The 20,242-nt window shown below is 41.1% G+C and overlaps 1 protein-coding gene across 5 annotated transcripts in view; it reads right to left on the bottom strand.

The window, feature by feature from the left end:
* LOC117489250 (protein NLRC3-like) overlaps nucleotides 1–20,242 on the bottom strand; it is a 91,244-nt gene that overhangs the window by 34,998 nt on the left and 36,004 nt on the right. The gene's annotated exons all lie outside the window — the stretch shown is intronic.

The following is a 20,242-nucleotide window of genomic DNA, read 5'->3' as shown; positions in this document are numbered from 1 at the left end:
TGTTCCATCTGAATTTACTCTGACTGAGAAAAATCTATATTGATTCTGACACTTCTACATCCAACTCACAGATGTAACCTTGCTTTGATAAAAGAAATTATTCATATAACCCTTTTAGAAGTTAAGTTATAGTCATTTGTTTTGGGCATGTCATTTTCGAGCCTGAAACCTGAAAAACAGGCATGGTGCTTAACAGGTTAAGAAAAAACCTAATCAGACAATGTACTTCATTTTCTAGTTTTAAGGTTTTGCATACCTCAAAGTGTGTCTAAAAGTATCTTGGCAAGAGAAAAAAGCCAAAATCTGCCTAGTGTCAGTAAATAAGTGTTAAAATCACAAACTTGCCTTTTAGAGTCACAGTCTTTAAGAAAATAAATGTGTTACAAAGTGATTGACATTCTACCAGTTGTAAAGTGTTGCATCCATTAAAGTGTAACTATAAGTATCTTGGTAGCAGAAAAAAAAAGCAAAAATCAGTAAAGTCATCAAAAAACGACATTGTTTAACTGGATTGTCTTACTTAAATCAAAAAGCTGCCATTAAGAGTCACATTCTTAAAATAACATCTATTTAGACAAAGTATTGGATTTTTCTAGTTTTAACTTTTTGCATACCTCAAAGTGTATCTAAAAGTATCTTGGCAAGAGAAAAAAGCCTAAATCTGCCTAGTGTCAGTAGAAAAGTGTTAAAATCACAAACTTGCCTTTTAGAGTCACAGTCTTTAAGAAAATAAATGTGTTACATCAAAAGGCTAGTTTAGACATAGTCTAGATTAGACAACAAAGGATCGACTACAGGGGGGGAATATCACACCTGCACGTGATAACACCTCCCCTCACCCCAAATACTATGACCTGTATTCACCCTCTGACCTAAAAAGCTAAATCTGCCTAGTGTCAGTAAAAAAGTGTTAAATCACAAACTCTCCATTTAGAGTCTGATTCTTTAAGAAACTCAATTCATTACAAATTAGGGAATATTTTACCAAGTTATAAAGTTTTGCATCCATTAAAGTGTAACTAAAAGTATCTTTGTAGGAGAAAAAACTAAAAATATTTAAGTTATTTCCAGAAAACTAGATTGTCTTACTAAAATGCCCTTAAGAGTCACAGTAGTAAAGCATCTAAAAGCATATATTTAAAACGTAATGTTAGTCAAGTCAAGTTATCAAAACTGCATTGTTTCATCGAAACAGTGTTAAATCACAAACTCTCCATTTAGAGTTTGATTCTTTAAGAAACTCAATTCATTACAAATTAGGGAATATTTTACCAAGTTATAAAGTTTTGCATCCATTAAAGTGTAACTATAAGTATCTTTGTAGGAGAAAAACAGAAATCATTTAAGTTATTTCCAGAAAACTGGATTGTCTTACTAAAATGCCCTTAAGAGTCACAGTCTTAACCTGTTAAGCACCTAGCCTGTTTTTCATGTTTCAGGCTCAAAATGACATGCCCAAAACAAATGACTACAACTTAACTTCTAAAAGGGTTATATGAATAATTTATTTTATCAAAGCAAGGTTACATCTGTGAGTTGGATGTAGAAGTGTCAGAATCAATATAAATGTTTTTTATTTTAAAGAAAATTCAGATTTTACATAGTAAAAAACTGTAAATTATAGTGTCCGTCCAAAAATTATTTTTGACAGATAGTGAAAACTACCCTTGGATGATGGGTTAGTAGACTAAAAGCTTTAGGAATCCAAAGTACAACATATAATAAGTACCCTGTATCAAGATTGATGCAAAACAAGTGACATTTGACCTTTTTAGAGAGGTTTAGCCAAAACCACCCCACCTCTGAGGTGATTTGGGTGGAAATGGGTTTTTTTCTATATCTCTGGCCCCCCTTGCTCGATTTTGATCGTTGACACACCTTTCTGACCGTTAGATCCAATAGAATCGAAGGGGGAGGCCCACATACACACTCATTGTAAAGAGAAAAGGTGGGGGCTGCGCGTCTGGAAATCGAAAGCAAAGTGGAAGAATCTCTCCTTCTGGAATTTGGAAACTAAAAAGCAGTTTTATTGCTTATGGATTATCAGAAATAATTTCAAAGAAGGCACAGATACATAGGATGAACCTATGGATTAACTGCAGCATCGTTCTTTTATCGTTTTAATGCCATTGAAGACCAGTTTTGACCAAGGTAAGCCATGTTAGCGTTTCTAGCTACTTAGCTCCACATGTTATGATGTACGCTTTCGTTTATAGCGTCGCAAATGTTTATCACTGAGTGTTAAGGAGGGCACCACTAGATTCAGTGTCTCCAGGACACCAAAAACGAGTGGTTGGCTGTGCATCTAGGATAAGTAATAAGGGAGTTATGAGTGAGTTTAAGTGCTGTTTTAGGTTAAATTTTTCGCTCGTGGGTAGTTGAGAGGCTGAGTGCTAGCATTGTGGGGTTTTTTTGGAAAAAAAAATTAAAAAGATCAGTTAGCTGAGCTTCTTCCCGTTACATGGATATAAAACATTCATAGTTTTATTCAATATTAAGATTCCTTAGACGTTGTTTCCTGCAAATGACGCGTTTTTCCGCTGGTACCGGGCGGGCCGTGCGTAACAGGTTAAAGAAAATCTGTTCAGAAAAAGTACTTAACTTTCTATCAGTTGTAAAGTTGACAAACATAAAACTGTATCCAAAAGTAAGAGAAGATGTTTCAGATGTTGCATGTGTTTCAGATGTTGCATGTGTTTTAGGTGTTGCGTGTGTTGTGTGTGTGTGTGTTGCATGTGTTTCAGATGTTTCAGATGTTGCAGATGTTTCAGATGTTGCAGATGTTTCAGATGTTGCATGTGTTGCAGATGTTGCATGTGTTGCAGATGCTGCATGTGTTTCAGATGTTGCAGTTCATTTTCGTAGCAGCTTTTTTACAATGGCTAGATGGGGTATACAGGTTACGAAACACTTGAGCCGCATTTTCCTTTGTCACCTGCAGTGGTGTCATTTTAATACTTCGGTGATAACTATTATTGTAACTTTCAATTAGTTCAAGCAAGACGTCTATGTATCTATGAGTGTTTTTTAGCTGTAAAATACCTCCTCATTTTAGTTTTCAGCGTACGGTTAAATCTCTCTACCACACACGCCTTCATGTCACTGGCTGTTGCATAATGTGCAATACCTCGTTTCTTCAATAAGGCTTGAAAAACTGTTTCAGATGTTGCATGTGTTTCAGGTGTTGCATGTGTTTCAGATGTTGCATGTGTTTCAGATGTTGCATGTGTTGCAGATGTTTCAGATGTTGCATGTGTCTTACTAAAATCCCAGAGTGCCTTTAAGAGTCACAGTCTTAAAGAAAATCTGTTCGTCTTAGTGGGGTCCTTAGTTTTGGATGATTTGCTGAGTGGGTTGGGACTTATTGCGTTGAGTGGGGGGAGTCATCTGTAGAAATGAGAGTTTCTTTCACCCGTATAATGTCCCTCGCTGTTTGACTCTTTTTAAAAAGTTATTTTTCATCTATCATTTTCAACCAAGCAGCAAGAGGTCAAATTTAAGAATAAGTAATAGTTTGTCACGATTTTACGGGAAAAAGTCAGAGCGCGATGTCACATCTTAAAGACAGCTTGAACTGGATAGATGGTTAGTCTTTTTCAAACATACCATACGTTCTGCATGTTAGTATATTTGGCCATTCGGGTTAGGCCCTACTGCCCTACCCCCTCAATAGGGAAGCCACGCTTTGGGAAGAGGTGTTTAATTTGACAGATCTGACTTGATTGTTGTTGTGATGGCTGAAGGAAGAGGGACGGGCGAGGAAAATTCAGAGGATGAAGAAGCAGAAAAATAACTTGTTTGTAAAACGGACAGCACGTCAGTTTCAGGAAAGATGACACCGGTTTTATGCATGACATGCCAAATATCCTGAAGCCCTACAAAAAATAAAAAAAGGTACAAGTATATTGTGTTGAAAATATCGCAAAAAGTCGTAATATTGTATAATGTATTAGTTGCATGTTGTATTTTGATAAAAATCACTGTATATTCAAAAATATAATGGAAAAAGGAGAGAAAAAAACAAATATCACAGTATGTTGAAAAATATGAAAAAAGTAATGTTGTGTTAACCATGGCACTTGGACTATTTACATCATCCAGGGCTCAACACCAGTAAATACACCTCTCTTTATCCGCTCTCCAAGCCTCCAAGGGCGGACTCCTGAGTTCCGTAATGTCCCCCTAACATGACACTTAGACTATTTACATCATCTAGGGAAGCACACCAGTAAATCTTCCTTATAGTTAATAAAGTAATTAAACAATAATAAGACAATACCATGGGGTCATTAAGATCTTTAAATTATTATTTTCCTCTTAAAGAGACTTCGTTATAGTTAATAAAGTAATTAAACATTAGTTCGCAAGCCATACAACTAAAGAGAACATCCAGTTCACAAGCCATACATTTTCAAAAGAACATCCTTAGTTAACAACAACTTCATAGGGGCTTTTAAAGTTGTGTGAAGTAATTAAACATTAAAGAATACAATATCAGGGGATCATTGACATCTTTTTTAATTATTATTACCCTCTTTTCAAAAAGAGAGTCCCTTGTAGTTAGTAAAGTAATTGAACATTAGTTCACAAGCCATACAACTTAAGAGAACATCCATAGTTAACACAAATCATATTAAAAACTAATCTAATTTTTTAGGTGACTTAGTGAATGAGAAATAATGGCTGATAGCAAAATCAGGAGGTGACAGGCAGGGGGAGGGGAGGGGTGGGAGAGCCTCAGACGGAGGGTCTGAACCCGGCACAGATACTGCATCCGTTTCTTGACTGGCGCTCCCGACGGATGGCGGTAAGTTGTCACAGGCGTCTCGCTGATTAAACCCATATCGATGCGTCTCTTTGCCATTTTCTTTTTTGAAAGTTTAGGTGACTTGGTGAGTGGAAATGACTGGCTTTTTATATAGTTTGCACGGATTTCTTTCTTTTTTTTACCTAACTCCACCCCTCACTATCTTCTGACATCACAGCAAAAGGAAGGGGGGTGACAGAAGAGGTGAGAGGGGGACGGGGTGGGAGGAGGACGGGGTGCGAGACAGTCTCACACAACTTCAAAGAGACTACCTTAACACTAGTTTCAAACACTGATCAAAGGACATACATCATAGGGCTAATTAGATTGAGATCAAAGGCTTATAACACGCCGGTGTGATATCACACCGACATGTTACAACACCTCACCCCCTTACATCAAAGGACAGACATCAAAGGGCTAATTAGATTGACATCAAAGGCTTATAACACGTCGGTGTGATATCACACCTACATGTTACAACACCTCACCCCCCTTACATCAAAGCACAGACATCAAAGGGTAATTAGATTAGACAACAAAGGGCAGACACCAAAGGCTAATTAGATTAGACAACAAATGATCTACTACAAGGGGGAATATCACACCTACATGTTACAACACCTCACCCCTCACACCAAAGGATATCACACCTATCTGTGATATCACACCTACACGCGATAACACCTCGAACAAAGGGGCTCATTAGCATAGCAAAGGGGATCATTAGCATAAGTAGTAGTAGGTGTGACCTGTCACAGCACCTGTCACTTTTTATGCATACTAATGTGATGAGAGTGGCATCAGTACTACTACTGCCACCTCTAGGACGCTTCCACCTTAACCGTATTATGTGTTGGTTCTTCCTGTTACAGAGTGACTGCTATAACTTTGCAAAGCGTCACCAGCTTTATCAACCTTTGCCTGCCCTGTTTTTAAGCTTTTAAATAAACTGTTATTAAGTCATAACAGTTTTTCAGGTGAGAACAGTTTAGATCACTAATATGGGATTTAGATCCAAAAATCATATATTAGAGGTTTTATGTTGATGTTTGGAGCTGTGAGGAGCTGCTGCTGTATGAGAGGGTCTGCTTAAAGAATTGTTTTTTCTCAAAATTCAAAAATGTTCCCGAAAACCCAAAATGCTGTCTATTGCTGAAAATCTCTGTTTTTCATTTTGTTTCTCGAAATTCTGCCTTTTTTCAAAATGTCTCAAAATTCTGCCTTTTTTCAAAATGTCTCAAAATTCTGACTTTTTTCAAAATTTCTCGAAATTCTGACTTACCAACCTGGGCACTGGCGTGGCAAGCGGGGACTATGTCTTCAAGCATCCAGAAGCAGATACAATCCTGCTCTCTGCCTATGCTAAGCTGAGGTCCAGGAACTACACTGGAACAGTTGTTCTAGACTGTGAGGACACGGACGTGTTTGTCCAAGCGGCTTATGTCTCGCAACAACTCCCAGGTGATTTACTTATTAGACGCAAGCATGCGTTTATGAACTGCCAAGCGATGCTCTCAGAAGAGGTTGCAAAGATCATCATACCTCTCCATGTCATCACTGGCAGTGACCACACCTCAGGGTTTTATGGGCATGGAAAAAAGAAGGTGATGGAGAAGGTGATGACTAATCCTGAGACAAGACAGCTACTGGGACGAGTGGGTGAGAATCTGGTGTTGGAAGACAGAGTCAGAGCTGAGATGAAGGCATTTGTCCTCTCCATTGTCTATGCCGAGAGTGCAGATGCTACCTGTGGGCAGGCCAGAGCTTCCAAGAGGCACAAACTGAAGAAAAAAAAGAGCACAGTCCGTCTGCCACCTGATGATGACTCATTGGACCATCATGTAGAAAGGACAAATTATATTGCATACTGCCAGCTGCATTACAATCTGCTTGAGCATCCCTCTCCCATTGGTCATGGCTGGGAACTTGTGAATGGGAAGTGTCGACCAGTGCGTCACACCCTTCCCCCTTTGCCCCAGCAGCTCACACATACTGAATTTTTTGATGAGAGTAGCGATGATGAGATGAGTGAGTGTGGAGAATCAACAGATTCAGATGAAGAGTAGTGGTCTATTGTAATTTTGGAAATTCAATTTAAATGCCTTGTTAAATTACTTGTGTAATACCTTGTATTCTATTAAACACATTTGTCATCCAATTCAACTGAATTCATTCATAAATTAGTGACCATAATGAGACATTTGTGAGCTTAGAGAGCTACGGTTTGTTTCTCATCAGCCACACATGTTGACCTTTTTGACCTCTGAGATGACCTCTGTGTACTTACTTGTTGTTTTACTGTTTATAACTCAACTCAGCATGAGCATCGCTTTCATTAGAGCCTAATATGAAGGCTCTACGACAACGTTGAAAAATCTACCTTTTAGAGCAAAAAAATCGGTGGCCATCTTGGATTTGAAGGTCAAAAATAGGTAAAATCATCAAAACAACATCAAATATGAATTCCTCGACCCACAAAGTACCACAAACCATGTATTGAACAACCTTGTAGGCCAAATCATTGAAAAGCTCATTTTCAACCTATGGTGATGGCAGCCATTGTGGATTTAGGGCTCTGAAAAATGTTGTCCGCATTTTTGCGAGGGGCATGGGGGCTAATTTATTTTTTAAACCCTTTATAGATGACAAATCCACTGAGAAACGAACCTCCACTCTCCACGGTCACGGAATTGCTGGAGATGACCCAACTAAATGGTCCGGCCCTCAACACCTCAATATGACATTAGTGAGTTTTCCTCAAAAGCTGTTGCCATGGCAACGCATCCCTCGCCGTAGAGCACGATAACGCTGTATCTCCTATGAAAATTGTCAAAAAGTGCTCAAACTTCACATGTGTGCTAACGGTCCAGCCCTAAAGACATATCGTTTTGAGATTTAGTCAAATGCGGTTGCCATGGTAACACCATGAAACACAGTTTTCTCATAACTCCAGCTCCAAACGGCCCAAAACTTCACAGGTTTTATAACGATGCAGCCCTCAACACATCTAGGCGTATTATGGGGTGTCATCAAATGCCGTTGGCATGGCAATAGATCACTCGCCATCAAACACAATGTTTATGCTACTGCTGTAACTCTACGTTAGTATATGTTGGTAGTGCGTGAGGCCATATGTACAGATATGTACATGGGACATGAAAACAGTGCATCTCATATTGACAAAAATAAACCTCGCTAACCGAGTTTTCCAAATCACTCTAAAAATAAGCCGTTGTGATACACGTGTAGACAACATCTGCAGAATCATAAATGATCATTACATTGGGGTCATTAAACCATTATTTCGCTAAGATAAAAAACATTAAAGTTTTGGATTTTAGTGTAATTCACAAATGTTCCACCAGATGGTGCCACACACACCCATGGGTATATTAGTGTTTAAAGCCGTGGGAAATGTTTTAATTCAACAGGAGAGGGTAATTCAATTGTTACCCATGGAACAGGGCTGCAAACATGGCTATATGAGTGTTAAAATGCTGTCAAACTGTTTTAATTCAGTCACAATTGTCGTTTTTTGGCGGTGTACATTGGACTCAATAAACATACAGAGTTATGGACATAAATGTGTCAGTATAGACGGGATAATGTACATATTAATAATATTTAATTAGTTAAATGTACAATGAGCTAAAAACAGCAGAATCACTGCTGTTAGCAGGGTCTCAGAGACCCATAGACCCAGAGACCCAGGGTACAGCACCTCACTGTCTTACCCATAAAACAGGGCTCTGATCAGGGCTAAAGTAATGTTAGAAACTGGTGAATCTGTTTAAATGCAGGCAGCAGACTCACTGCTTTTAGCAGGGTCTCAGAGAGCCAGAGTGCCAGGGTACAGCACATCGCTGTCTTACCCATAAAACAGGGCTCTGATCAGGGCTAAAGTCATGTTAGAAACTGGTGAATCTGTTTAAATGCAGGCAGCAGACTCACTGCTTTTAGCAGGGTCTCAGAGAGCCAGAGTGCCAGGGTACAGCACCTCGCTGTCTTACCCAGAAAACAGGGCTCTGATCAGGGCTAAAGTCATGTTAGAAACTGGTGAATCTGTTTAAATGCAGGCAGCAGACTCACTGCTTTTAGCAGGGTCTCAGAGAGCCAGAGTGCCAGGGTACAGCACATCGCTTTCTTACCCATAAAACAGGGCTCTGATCAGGGCTAAAGTCATGTTAGAAACTGGTGAATCTGTTTAAATGCAGGCACCTGCATTCACACCTCCAGGGCGGAGACCGGGAAAACCAACTCTCTTTGCCCGCTCACAGAGCCCCGAAGGACGGACTAGAGACCTCCAGCACCAGTCTGTTTATTTCACACCTCCAGGGCGGAGACCGGGAAAATCACCTCTCATTGCCCGCTCACAGAGCCCCGAAGGACGGACTAATGACCACCAGCGTGTGCCCCTAACAGTGGCACCTCCATAACATTGCACACCGTGAGTCCCCGGGCCCCCGCAGTTAAGCACTCCCCCACGGACTAAACCCAGATATTCACACCCTCCAGAATCTCGTGCCCCTGGTAAGACTAACAAGGGGTGGATTTTGTGGTGGTCTACCGTCCGCCCTTAAGCATCCAACTGCGGACTCCTGACACTCATACACTTTTCATATTTTTAGGTTACCAAGGGCACGCTTGTCTGGCAGTTATGCACATGGGGTTTTGTCCAAGGCAGTGTGCTTAAGTCAGGGGGCCCGGGGACTCAAGGTGCGCATGGCAGGCCGCCTATGAGCGGCCAAAATGTTTTAATTAACTCGTTATTGTCGTTTTTAGACAGTGTACATTGGACGACATAAACATCCGGAGTTATGGACATAAACGTGTCAGTATAGACAGAACAATGTACATATTAATCATATTTAATTTATTAAATGTACAATAAACTAAAAACAGCAGAATCACTGCTTTAAGCAGCATATCACACTTCCAGGCAGACATACACACACCCAGGGGGGGAAGAGAACACATTGACCCATGAATAAGTGTCTGAATCATGGGCACATTAGTGTTTAAAGTCGGGGAACTGTTTTAATTCAGGACCAGGCTGAAAAGATAACACATTTACCCATGAATAAGTGTCTGAATCATGGGCACATTAGTGTTTAAAGTCGGGTGAACTGTTTTAATTCAGGACCAGGGTGAAAAGATAACACATTTACCTCGCTAAAGTGTTCAAAACATGGGTATATTAGTGCTCAAACTCGATTAAACTGTTTTAATTGCGGAGGTTTTACGTTTTGGTTCACTCGTCTCACACACCCAGAGTGTTAACAACATTTTTTACAAATTTTATAAATTAGTCTAGAGCTCCATCTATTGTAATTTGAGTGTATTACACGTCTGTCCATGGAACGCGAGTTTTGCGCCATTTGAGTGGAGTAAACTGATATGCAGCTGGAGTAACATGTACATTGAGACGCATTGGGACATATCATCGTCACTTTCAATGTTAACCTTGTACATATGAGGCACAATATGCTTACTCCTATGTACGTCGTCCGATCGGCCTGAAACTTCCCACATTTGCCAGCGGCCGAGTCCGGAAAACATCTGCGTGACACGTCGACGTGCGGACAACAGCCTGCGGAGAGTCGAAGACCCGCTCAACGCTGCTTGCAGCTTTAATTATTATTATTATTATAACTGTGCTGAAGGCTCTTCAGTGAAACCAGCTCAGTGTCAGTGTAGGAGGATGGCTGTATCTGAGCCCTTCTCACTTCATCCATGCACTTTAGTTCAGAGTTAAACAAAAAACTCGGGGCGGCTGTGGCTCAGTGGATAGAGTGCTGGACTTCGAATCATGGGATAGCAAGTTCGAGTCTCCCTGCAGTCAGCATGTCGTTGTGTCCCTGAGACACTTCACCCCAAATTCCTCCTGTGGGGATTGTCCACAGTACTGAATGTATGTAAGTCGCTTTGGATAAAAGCACCTAACAAATGACATGTAATGTCATGTAATGTAAATGCACCTCAGTCACATGATCACAGTTGACAGACCGGTTCTGACACACCCTGCATTTTTCACTGATGATATGTGTTCTGTATGTTAGTGATCTAAGATAACAATCAGACTGCTGCTCTTTCTTAATATATCTACATGAGTAACTGTGTATTTTAAAAGAAACATTTAATTAAGGGTGTCACATTACTAGAAAGTTAGTAGTAGATTCTTATACTAGTGAAATCCCTCAATATCCGATTAATAACCACTTTAAAATATTTTTCTTAAAACCGACTCCAAACACTTTTTTCTTTAAAGGCCTTTTTACTAATTTCTTCCTGTTCATGCAACAAAACTGCACAACTCTTAAAAGAGTATTAAGAGTTAAAAATAATGAATACTGAGTGACATGTCAGAGTTCTTAGACCGGTTCTGACACAACCTGCATTTTTCACTGATGACGTGTGCTCTGTATGTTAGTGATCTAAGATAACAATCAGACTGCTGCTCTTTCTACCTGAGAAACACTGACAACAGAACATGGAAATCTTTCTAAATTCATTCTGCTTTAACTCAGAGAGAAACACAATATTTCAAACAGATATTTAGAATCAGCATGAAGAAACGTGTCCAGGTAAACAGTGACACAGCACAATGTGATCAGAGTGATCCTGATGATGAGACAGATTCCTCTGGGAGGATTCTCACCTGCTGAACTCTCTCCAGGTCCACTCACAGACTCTCTTCAGGTCCACTCACAGACTCTCTCCAGGTCCACTCACAGACTCTCTCCAGGTCCACTCACAGACTCTCTCCAGGTTCACTCACAGACTCTCCTTCATGTGTGGAGGAAACTCAGCTCTTCCTCGTCTGTCCTGTGTCTGCATGCGTCTGATCTGAGGATGCCGTCACACCCTCATAAAAACACCTCAGAGTCACGTGGAAACCGGTGTAACAGGGACGAGCCGTCAGAGGAGGAAGAGCAACACCTGAGTTCAAATATATTTACTGTTGCGACCTGGCTCAAAAGGCCACAACAAAGAGGAGACACAACATGTTCACGGGTAGAAAATGTTTATTTAAAAGTTCAAATTAACCAAATTAATCAAGTGCAAAACTAACATGAGGCATGAGGTGTGAATATCAGTGGTATCAGTCGTGTAAATGCAGGGTGAGGATTGTATGGACATGTATGTGTGAGAGTGTTGAAGTGCACAAAGTGAAGCAACTAAGAGAACTCATAACATACTCAACAAAACCAGGTGCCTGCAGGGAGGAGCAGCGAGAGACAGAGAGGAGCAGAGAGGCTTTAAATAGCTCCAGGGCACCAGACCCAGGTGTCCTGAGTCACTGCAATCAGTGCAGCCACACCCTCTCCACTGATGATCCCACAGGGGCATCACATTACATATACAGTACCAGTCAAAAGTTAGGACACACCTTCTCATTCAAGGCAAAGGGGCTACTTTGAAGAATCTCAAATATAAATCATATAAACCAACACTCTTTTGTTACTAGATAATTCCATATGTGTTCATTTATAGCAGGAGTGCCCAACCAGTCGAGTCGATCGCGATCGAGGAGATTCCCAGTCGATCGCGAGATGTGTCTAAAAATAGAACAATAATATTCTGTTTTATCGTTAATGTCCTATAACATAATCTTCCTGTGCCAGAATAATGCACTTGAACGCATCAAAGCTTTGTGATTGGCCGGCGTGACCCCATGTGTCGGGGCGTGGCTGGTGGGCAGTGGGCACTATTTCGCTGACGTTGTCCGTGGCAACAGGAGTGACAGTCCGCACACACACAAGACCGCAATTATGGCAGAAGCAAAAAAGCCCAAAATATATAATTTTCACTCCGAGTGGGAGGATGATTATTTTTGTATCTATTCCAATTCAAAGTCCATCTGTCTCTCATCTGCAATGCGAGCGTGGCTTTACCGAAGAAGGGTAATTTAGAGCGGCATTTCAAAACGGTGCACAAACGCTACGAGACGGAGTTCCCTCCTAATTCTGCACTACGCTCTTCTGTTCGTTGCGTGCATATGTAACAGAGTTAAACATGTGAATACATAATTATAAGTTTGTGAATGTTTAATTCATAATACGTTGTGAGTTTTAAGAGATGAGAATGTTTCATTTAATATTTTAATTATTAAGACACCTTCCCATTGCACGTCTTTGTTTACTTCCGGCATGTATTTTTCACCCTCCCAGACTGGCCATCTGTAGAATCTAGAGAATCACAGAACGGCCGGTCGTCAAGGGCCGGCTCGATTCGCTGACGGCCGTCACCGCCTTTCATTTTTTTAATGTTAGTAAAAGTTGCACTGACAGAGGTCCGCCGTGTCCCCGCAGCGAGGCTCCCCCCCCATTGACAATTCACTAGCACCCCCCCCAAACTTGCCAACCCTCCCGATTTTCACGGGAGACTCCCGATTTCATTGCCCTCTCCCGGTAAAAAAAAAAAAAAAAAAAAAAAAAAATCTGATTCTGATAAATTAATGTACATCATCATGTACGCGCGTCTTGTGTCTGACGCGTTGTGAGAATGAACGTGCATATATATTTACTTGTGTGTGCGAGCGTGACACGCATAGCAGACCGCAAGTTAACCGCAACTTTACCTTGACTTTCTAATGCTTCTAATGCCTTTTTTGCCGAGGTTCAAAGCATTGACTACAGACAAACAGTGCCATTTCTCCCACTAGTTCAAGCCACCATACTGTATGTATGTATTGAATGTGTGTGTGTGTATACAGGGGCGCCGTTTACCGACAGGCAAGGCAGGCAAGGCAGGCAAGTGCTTGGACCAGAAGGGGTCCCCCAAAGAAGGTAGATTAAGAAGGTCCACAGCAACGACAACATGAAACACCCATGCATAGAGCGCCAAGAAACTGCTTCTTAATTTCAGTTTCGTTTTCTCCGCTCGGGGGGACGGGGGGGGGGGGGGGGGGCGGACTTTACTGGCATTGATCCGGACCAGTGACCTTGTATAAAGTTCACAACTGGACCTTTAATAAAAAAGTTTGAGTACCCCTGGGCTATAGGGACAAGTGCCATCAGTTTGAGACTTGATTGAATAACATTAATTACAAAATAAATCATACTATCAAAATACTACAACGAATGAAAATAAGCTTGAGATAATTGAAACTGTTGTTTAAATAAGTTCTAATAGGCTATTGTTGTTTTCAGATTTAGAAACAAACTTTTTTTTCCTTTTTTTTTCTGGCGTTGCTAATGACGACCATACTACCCGCGAACGATTAGCAAACGTTGCAAGCAAGCTAAAGAAAGAAGAAAGCTGAATGATGTTGTGAGAGAGGTACAGAGGAGAATATTACCAGCGAAAGTGAACAAGTGAATGAGGAGGAGGGACAGTCATCAACCGAGCGCGGAGCGCAGGCTCCGCCAGCAACGCAAAAGTGATATGCACAGCCACAACGCTGTAGGGCTGTACCCGAATATCCAAATATTCGTTCGTTGGAGTATTCGGGCATTTCGGGCAGGTCCTTGTGGTCGAGAATTGACTCCATTTTACTCTCTTTTCTCTCGTCTCAAAAGCTGGATTCACTTCCGCTGCTGAAGAGAAAAGGATGATAGTCAGGAGGCGAGGCCTCCTTTTATACGGTGAGATGCGCGCGCATTCAGGTAGGCCCGCCCCAAGGCCGGCTACGTCTATAGAAGTCTCCGTGGGAGAATGCTCGCAGGATAAGGTAGTACTCATAGAGTCCAGTAGAGGGCGGAGCCTGTGAGAGATATAACGCCACCACTGCTTGGGAGAAAGAAACGATGTGATATTTGGGCCCATTTTCGCTACAATGACGTGGAGAAAAAAAGCGAATGCATTGTTTTATCAGAAGGGAAGCAATGTGGCCATAACACAGCTGGTAAAAACACCACAAACCTGACCAGATAGTCTGCAAAGCTGCTTTCTTAATCATTCAACCTGTGTTTTTCATCAAATAAGGACAAGATATAATCTTATTGTGAAATAAGTTTGACTAAAATGTCAAATTATTCAGCTCGATTAACCCCTTGACTGCCTCACAGTTCTCTGATGTTTTTAATGCTTCTCCGATCTGTAAATTAGATGTGAACTGTGCTTTTAATGCTGATGAGCTTATCTCCATGTTTGACTCGACATGTACCCTAACACTGGATTCTGTTGCTCCTTTTACGCTTAGACGCACCAAAGGTCTCTCAGAGCCGTGGCTCAATGACTGTACTCGTGCTCTCAGACGCGCTTGCAGGCGTGCAGAGAGAAAATGGAAAAAGGATAAACTCCATGTCTCCCTAGAAATCCTTCGTGCTTGCCTTTCTGACTACCAGACGGCAGTCAAAGCAGCCAAAACAGAGCACATTTCTCTGTTCATCTCCAAAAACAGCCATAAACCTCAGGTTCTTTTTAATGTCCTCAACTCGATCATTAATCCCTGTGATGTTTCTTCTATTGTCCCATCGACTACTCTCTGTGATAAGTTTCTTAAATCTTTTATTGAAAAAGTATCTGCTCTTAGGCTAGCCCACACTAGTGCTACCCCAGATCCTGCTCCTTTTCTGTGCCCTGCTGTCCTCGACCACTTTGAGCCTGTATCCCTCTCTTCTCTCTCGGATGTAGTCAAGCACCTGCGGCCGGCAAACTGCACCTCAGACAGCATTCCCTCTCGCCTTCTCAGAGATGCTTTTGATTCAGTTGGAGCAAGTATTTTATTACTTTTAAACACCTCTCTTACCTCAGGATGTGTCCCAGCTGCCTTCAAACATGCCGTGGTTAAGCCACTACTTAAAAAGAAAAATCTCGACCCCTCCATTCTCGCAAATCTTAGGCCCATCTCCCAGCTACCTTTTTTATCTAAAGCCCTGGAGCGAGTAGTCTACGCCCAGCTGCAGTCTTTTTTAACCATGCATGGAATCCATGAAAAGTTCCAGTCTGGCTTCAAACCCATGCACAGCACTGAAACAGCCCTTTTAAGAGTTTTAATGATCTGCTCCTAGCCGCCGACTCAGGTAGCCCAGCTGTCTTCGTGCTGTTAGACCTGACAGCTGCCTTTGACACTGTGGACCATAGCATCCTGTTGTCACGGCTTGGACAGTCCGCTGGCATCACAGGCTCTGCCCTTGCATGGTTCAGGTCCTACCTGACAGGCCGTAGCTTCTCAGTGCAGCTAGGTGCCTTCTCCTCTGCCAAAGCCCCTCTTACCTGTGGGGTTCCCCAAGGCTCGATTCTGGACCCCATCCTTTTTCTACTGTACATAGTGCCCCTAGGTTCAATTCTCACTAAACATAATATTCCCTTCCACTGCTACGCCGACGATGTACAGATCTATCTGCCTCTCAAAGCAAATGTCAAACACTCACTACAGCAGCTGATGGACTGCTTAGCAGAGATAAAATCCTGGCTGAGCAAAAAACTTTCTCAACCTCAACGAGAGCAAGAGTGAGGTCATCTTTTTTGGACCCCCAACCTCCAGCCTCTCCGGTTGACATTCTGGGCTCTCTCAAAATAAACATCCTCCCCTCGGTCATGAACCTTGGAGTGACCTTCACTAGCACTTTTAAATTCGACAAGCAGGTCAGCACCGTAGTCAAATCCTGCTTTTTTAAAATAAGACTATTGGCCAAAACCAAGTCGTATTTATCTTTGAATGACTTAGAAAGGGTTATTAACGCCTTTGTAACCTCAAGACTGGACTATTGCAACGCTCTGTATGTGGGTATGGACCAGGCCTCAATTAAACGCCTGCAGCTAGTCCAAAACGCAGCTGCACGTTTGCTGACTGGCCACAAAAAGCGTGACCACATCACCTCAATTCTGGCCTCACTACACTGGCTTCCAGTTCGGTTCAGAATTGATTTTAAAATCCTTTTATTTTTTTTCAAAGCACTAAATGGGCTGGCTCCGGCCTATATAGCCGAACTCCTCCAGCGCTACGCCCCAGCCAGAGCTTTAAGGTCTGCTGACCAGCTGCTGCTGGTAGTGCCCAAGACCAGGCTCAAAACCTGAGGGCACCGAGCCTTCGCAGCAGCTGGCCCTAGGCTCTGGAACACTCTGCCCCTCCATGTGAGGTCGGCCCAGACCCTAGGGGTTTTTAAATCTACTCTAAAAACACACTTCTTCTCTCTGGCCTTCTAGTCAGAGCGGAGCACGACTCCTGACGTTTCCCTGTGTTTTTTATTTTTTTATATATATCTGTTGTAATTTATTGTCTTTTATTGTGATTGTAGTAATGTGTTTTTATTACATGTACAGCACTTAGGCTCGACCAAAAATCGCTTTTAAATGTGCTTTATAAATAAAACTTGATTTGATTCAATGTTGGGGTTTGTATAAGACCTCATGTCTATCAAACCAAGCCGATGCACACCGCCCTCCTCTCTGCAGGGACCGTCTGCTAAGTGCAACACCGAAACATGATGAAACTAAAATATGAAATAACTCATAACTGAAACAGTTTATCATCAGATTGCTGCTCTGGCTAATCTGATATGCTGTTTCATTTATCTCAGCCCCCACTCACCGACACACAATCTCTCTCTCCCTCTCTCACCTGTCTGTCTCTCATCTGTCTCTCTCTCACCTCACCGACACACACACAAACTCTCTCTCAAAACACAAAGATGATAAAGGATATAAACACAAAAAACTTTAACTCTAGTTTTTCATTCTGTATTTTAAAATTATAAAAAATATTTTTTGTAACTTTTTGTGAATTTGAATTTTCACATTTGTTTTCAAGTTTGTTTTTATCATGTTATTGTATTAAACAGTTGTTTGTTATTTAAGTACTTTAACCTTTATGTTGTGTTCGGGTCTCCCGTGACCCGTTTCAAGTTAAAATTATATAATAACTACGCTCTAGTTTCTTTTTTATCGGAGCGAGGCTTCATGATATCCTCCACAACAGATAAACAGATAAACACTACAAAACTGATTTTGATAATTTTAGCCAAGTCTGAAGGTCTCTAAAAAAAAAAGTGTATAATTTGGTGTTCGGGGGAGACCGAGCAGAATTGTTTTGGGTGACTCTGGGTCAAATTTGGCCCAATCAAGATTCATCTTTGACTTTAGACGCCCCTCCCCCACCCCCCTTCATCCACTGTAACAATACTTTTTCGCAACATGCACCTGGTCTCCCCCCCCTCTGCCCCCCCCCCCCCCCCCACGGGAACTCCTTTCTCAAAGAATATGTACACTAACACTTGAACCTGAACACACACATGTGTAACGGGTCACAACCGTAAGCGGCTCGTTATCGATCAGGAAACGGACAGCGAAGCATCTGAGTGTGTTTTCTGGCATTTATTCTGAGAACAAACACAAAATGTCCTGAACATCCGCGTGGCACATCCTCACAGTGCTCACTTCAGCGTGCCTAGTATATATTTATACATACTAGCTCCTTTATACAAATTATAAAATGACCAAGAAAATCTTATTTTTAACACAAACATACCTGAGAACAAACACAAAATGTCCTTTACATCTGCGTTGCACATCTTTACAAAAGGAAAGAAAGGACAATTAGGAAAGTGTTGCAATGTAAACAAACAAATGGCGCAGCACGACCGTGTCTATTTCCCACTAAAAGAGCCGGCTCTTCTTGGTGAGCCGAGCCAAATGATCCGGCTCACTAAAAAGAGCCGGAATTTCCCATCACTAGTGTGAGGGGAGAAAACTGAAATGACATACAGGAAGTAGAAAACGATGTTGCAACGGGAAGTCTTCCCACTGGAAACATTACTAAAAAATATTAAAGGAAACAATCTCATAAAGATAAAATTCACAACCTATTGTAAATCATAATTTATAAAACTAATAATTATTTTATACACATTTTTAACTCCGTTACACATGCACGTGTGCAATATGTGGTGTAATGTGTTTTGGGGCCATGAAATAACAACAGCATAGTACGGTTATGAATGCATAATAAGTGAGTTATGATGTAGTTAAAACGATGTCTGATGATAGTCATTGATAGTGTTTTGGACTGAGCTAGATCACGGGTCAGGATGTACTCTGGAACACCATGAACGCTAACAGCTTCCAACACAAGGGTTAATAAACATCTATTACAATTGTTTATATTCTATATTTTAAATAATGATTTCGATTTGTTTATTATCATCTTATAGTTATACATGTTATTATTATATATATTTTAAATATTATTATTTGCTGATTTTATTAAAACCTGTTTTCACACCTTCCCCCCCGGGTAAACCGGGCGGATAATAACGCGTCATTTGCCAGGAAACAACGTCTAAGGAATCTTAATTATTGAATAAAACTATGAATGTGTTATATCCATGTAACGGGAAAGAAACTCAGCTAACTGATCTTTTTAATTTTTTTTTTCAAAAAAACCCCACAATGCTAGCACTCAGCCTCTGAATTAGCCTCGATCGAAAAAAACGGGACCTACAAAGGCACTTAAACTCACTCATAACTCCCTTATTACTTATCCTAGATGCACAGCCAACCACTCGTTTTTGGTGTCCTGCGAGACACTGAATCTACCGGTGCCCAACCTCAACACTCAGTGATAAACATTCGCGACACTATCACCGAAAGCGTACATCATCACATGTGGAGCTAAGAAGCTAAACACGTAAATATGGCTTACCTTGGTCAAAAGTGGTCTTCAATGGCATTAAACGATAAAAAAACGATGCTGCTGCAGTTAATCCATAGGTTCATCCTATGTGTCTGTGCCTTCTTTGAATTATTTCTGATAATCCATAAGCAATACAACTGCGTTTTAGTTTCCAAACTCCAGAAGGAGACATTCCTCCAGTTTGGTTTCGTTTTCCACACGCGAAGCGCCCACATTTTTTCTTTACAGCTTGTGTGGGTGTTGTCCTCCCCCTTCGATTCTATTGGCTCTAACGGTCACAAGGGTATGTCAACCAACCAAATCGAGCAAGGGGGGCCAGAGGAGATAGGTCAAATCCACCCAAATGGACCCCAGATGGCCCAGTTTTTGGCTAAATCTCTCTAAAAAGGTCAAATTTCACTTGTTTTGCATCAATCTTGATACAGGGTACTTATTATATGTTGTACTTTGGATTCCTAAAGCTTTTAGTCTACTAACCCATCATCCAAGGGTAGTTTTCACTATCTGTAAAAAATAATTTTTGGACGGACACTATAATTTACAGTTTTTTACTATGTAAATTCTGAATTTTCTTAAAATAAAAACATTTATATTGATTCTGACACTTCTACATCCAACTCACAGGTTTATCATTACTTTGAGAAAAAAGATTATTAATGTAACCCTTTTAGAAGGGAAGATATGGTCATTTGTTCTGGGAATGTCATTTTCGAGCCTGAGACCTGAAAAACAGGCTCAGAGTGGAACAGGTTAAATCTGTTTTTTTATTTGATTTTTATTATTATTTTTATTTTTATCTCTCAATTTTTTCACGGCCCTCGGAGGTGTTGGGGGCGTCTCATATTTATATTTAT

This window comes from Trematomus bernacchii, unplaced genomic scaffold (assembly GCF_902827165.1).
Source record: "Trematomus bernacchii unplaced genomic scaffold, fTreBer1.1, whole genome shotgun sequence".
Lineage (NCBI taxonomy): Eukaryota > Metazoa > Chordata > Actinopteri > Perciformes > Nototheniidae > Trematomus > Trematomus bernacchii.
This window is presented reverse-complemented; position numbering and strand designations above follow the sequence as displayed.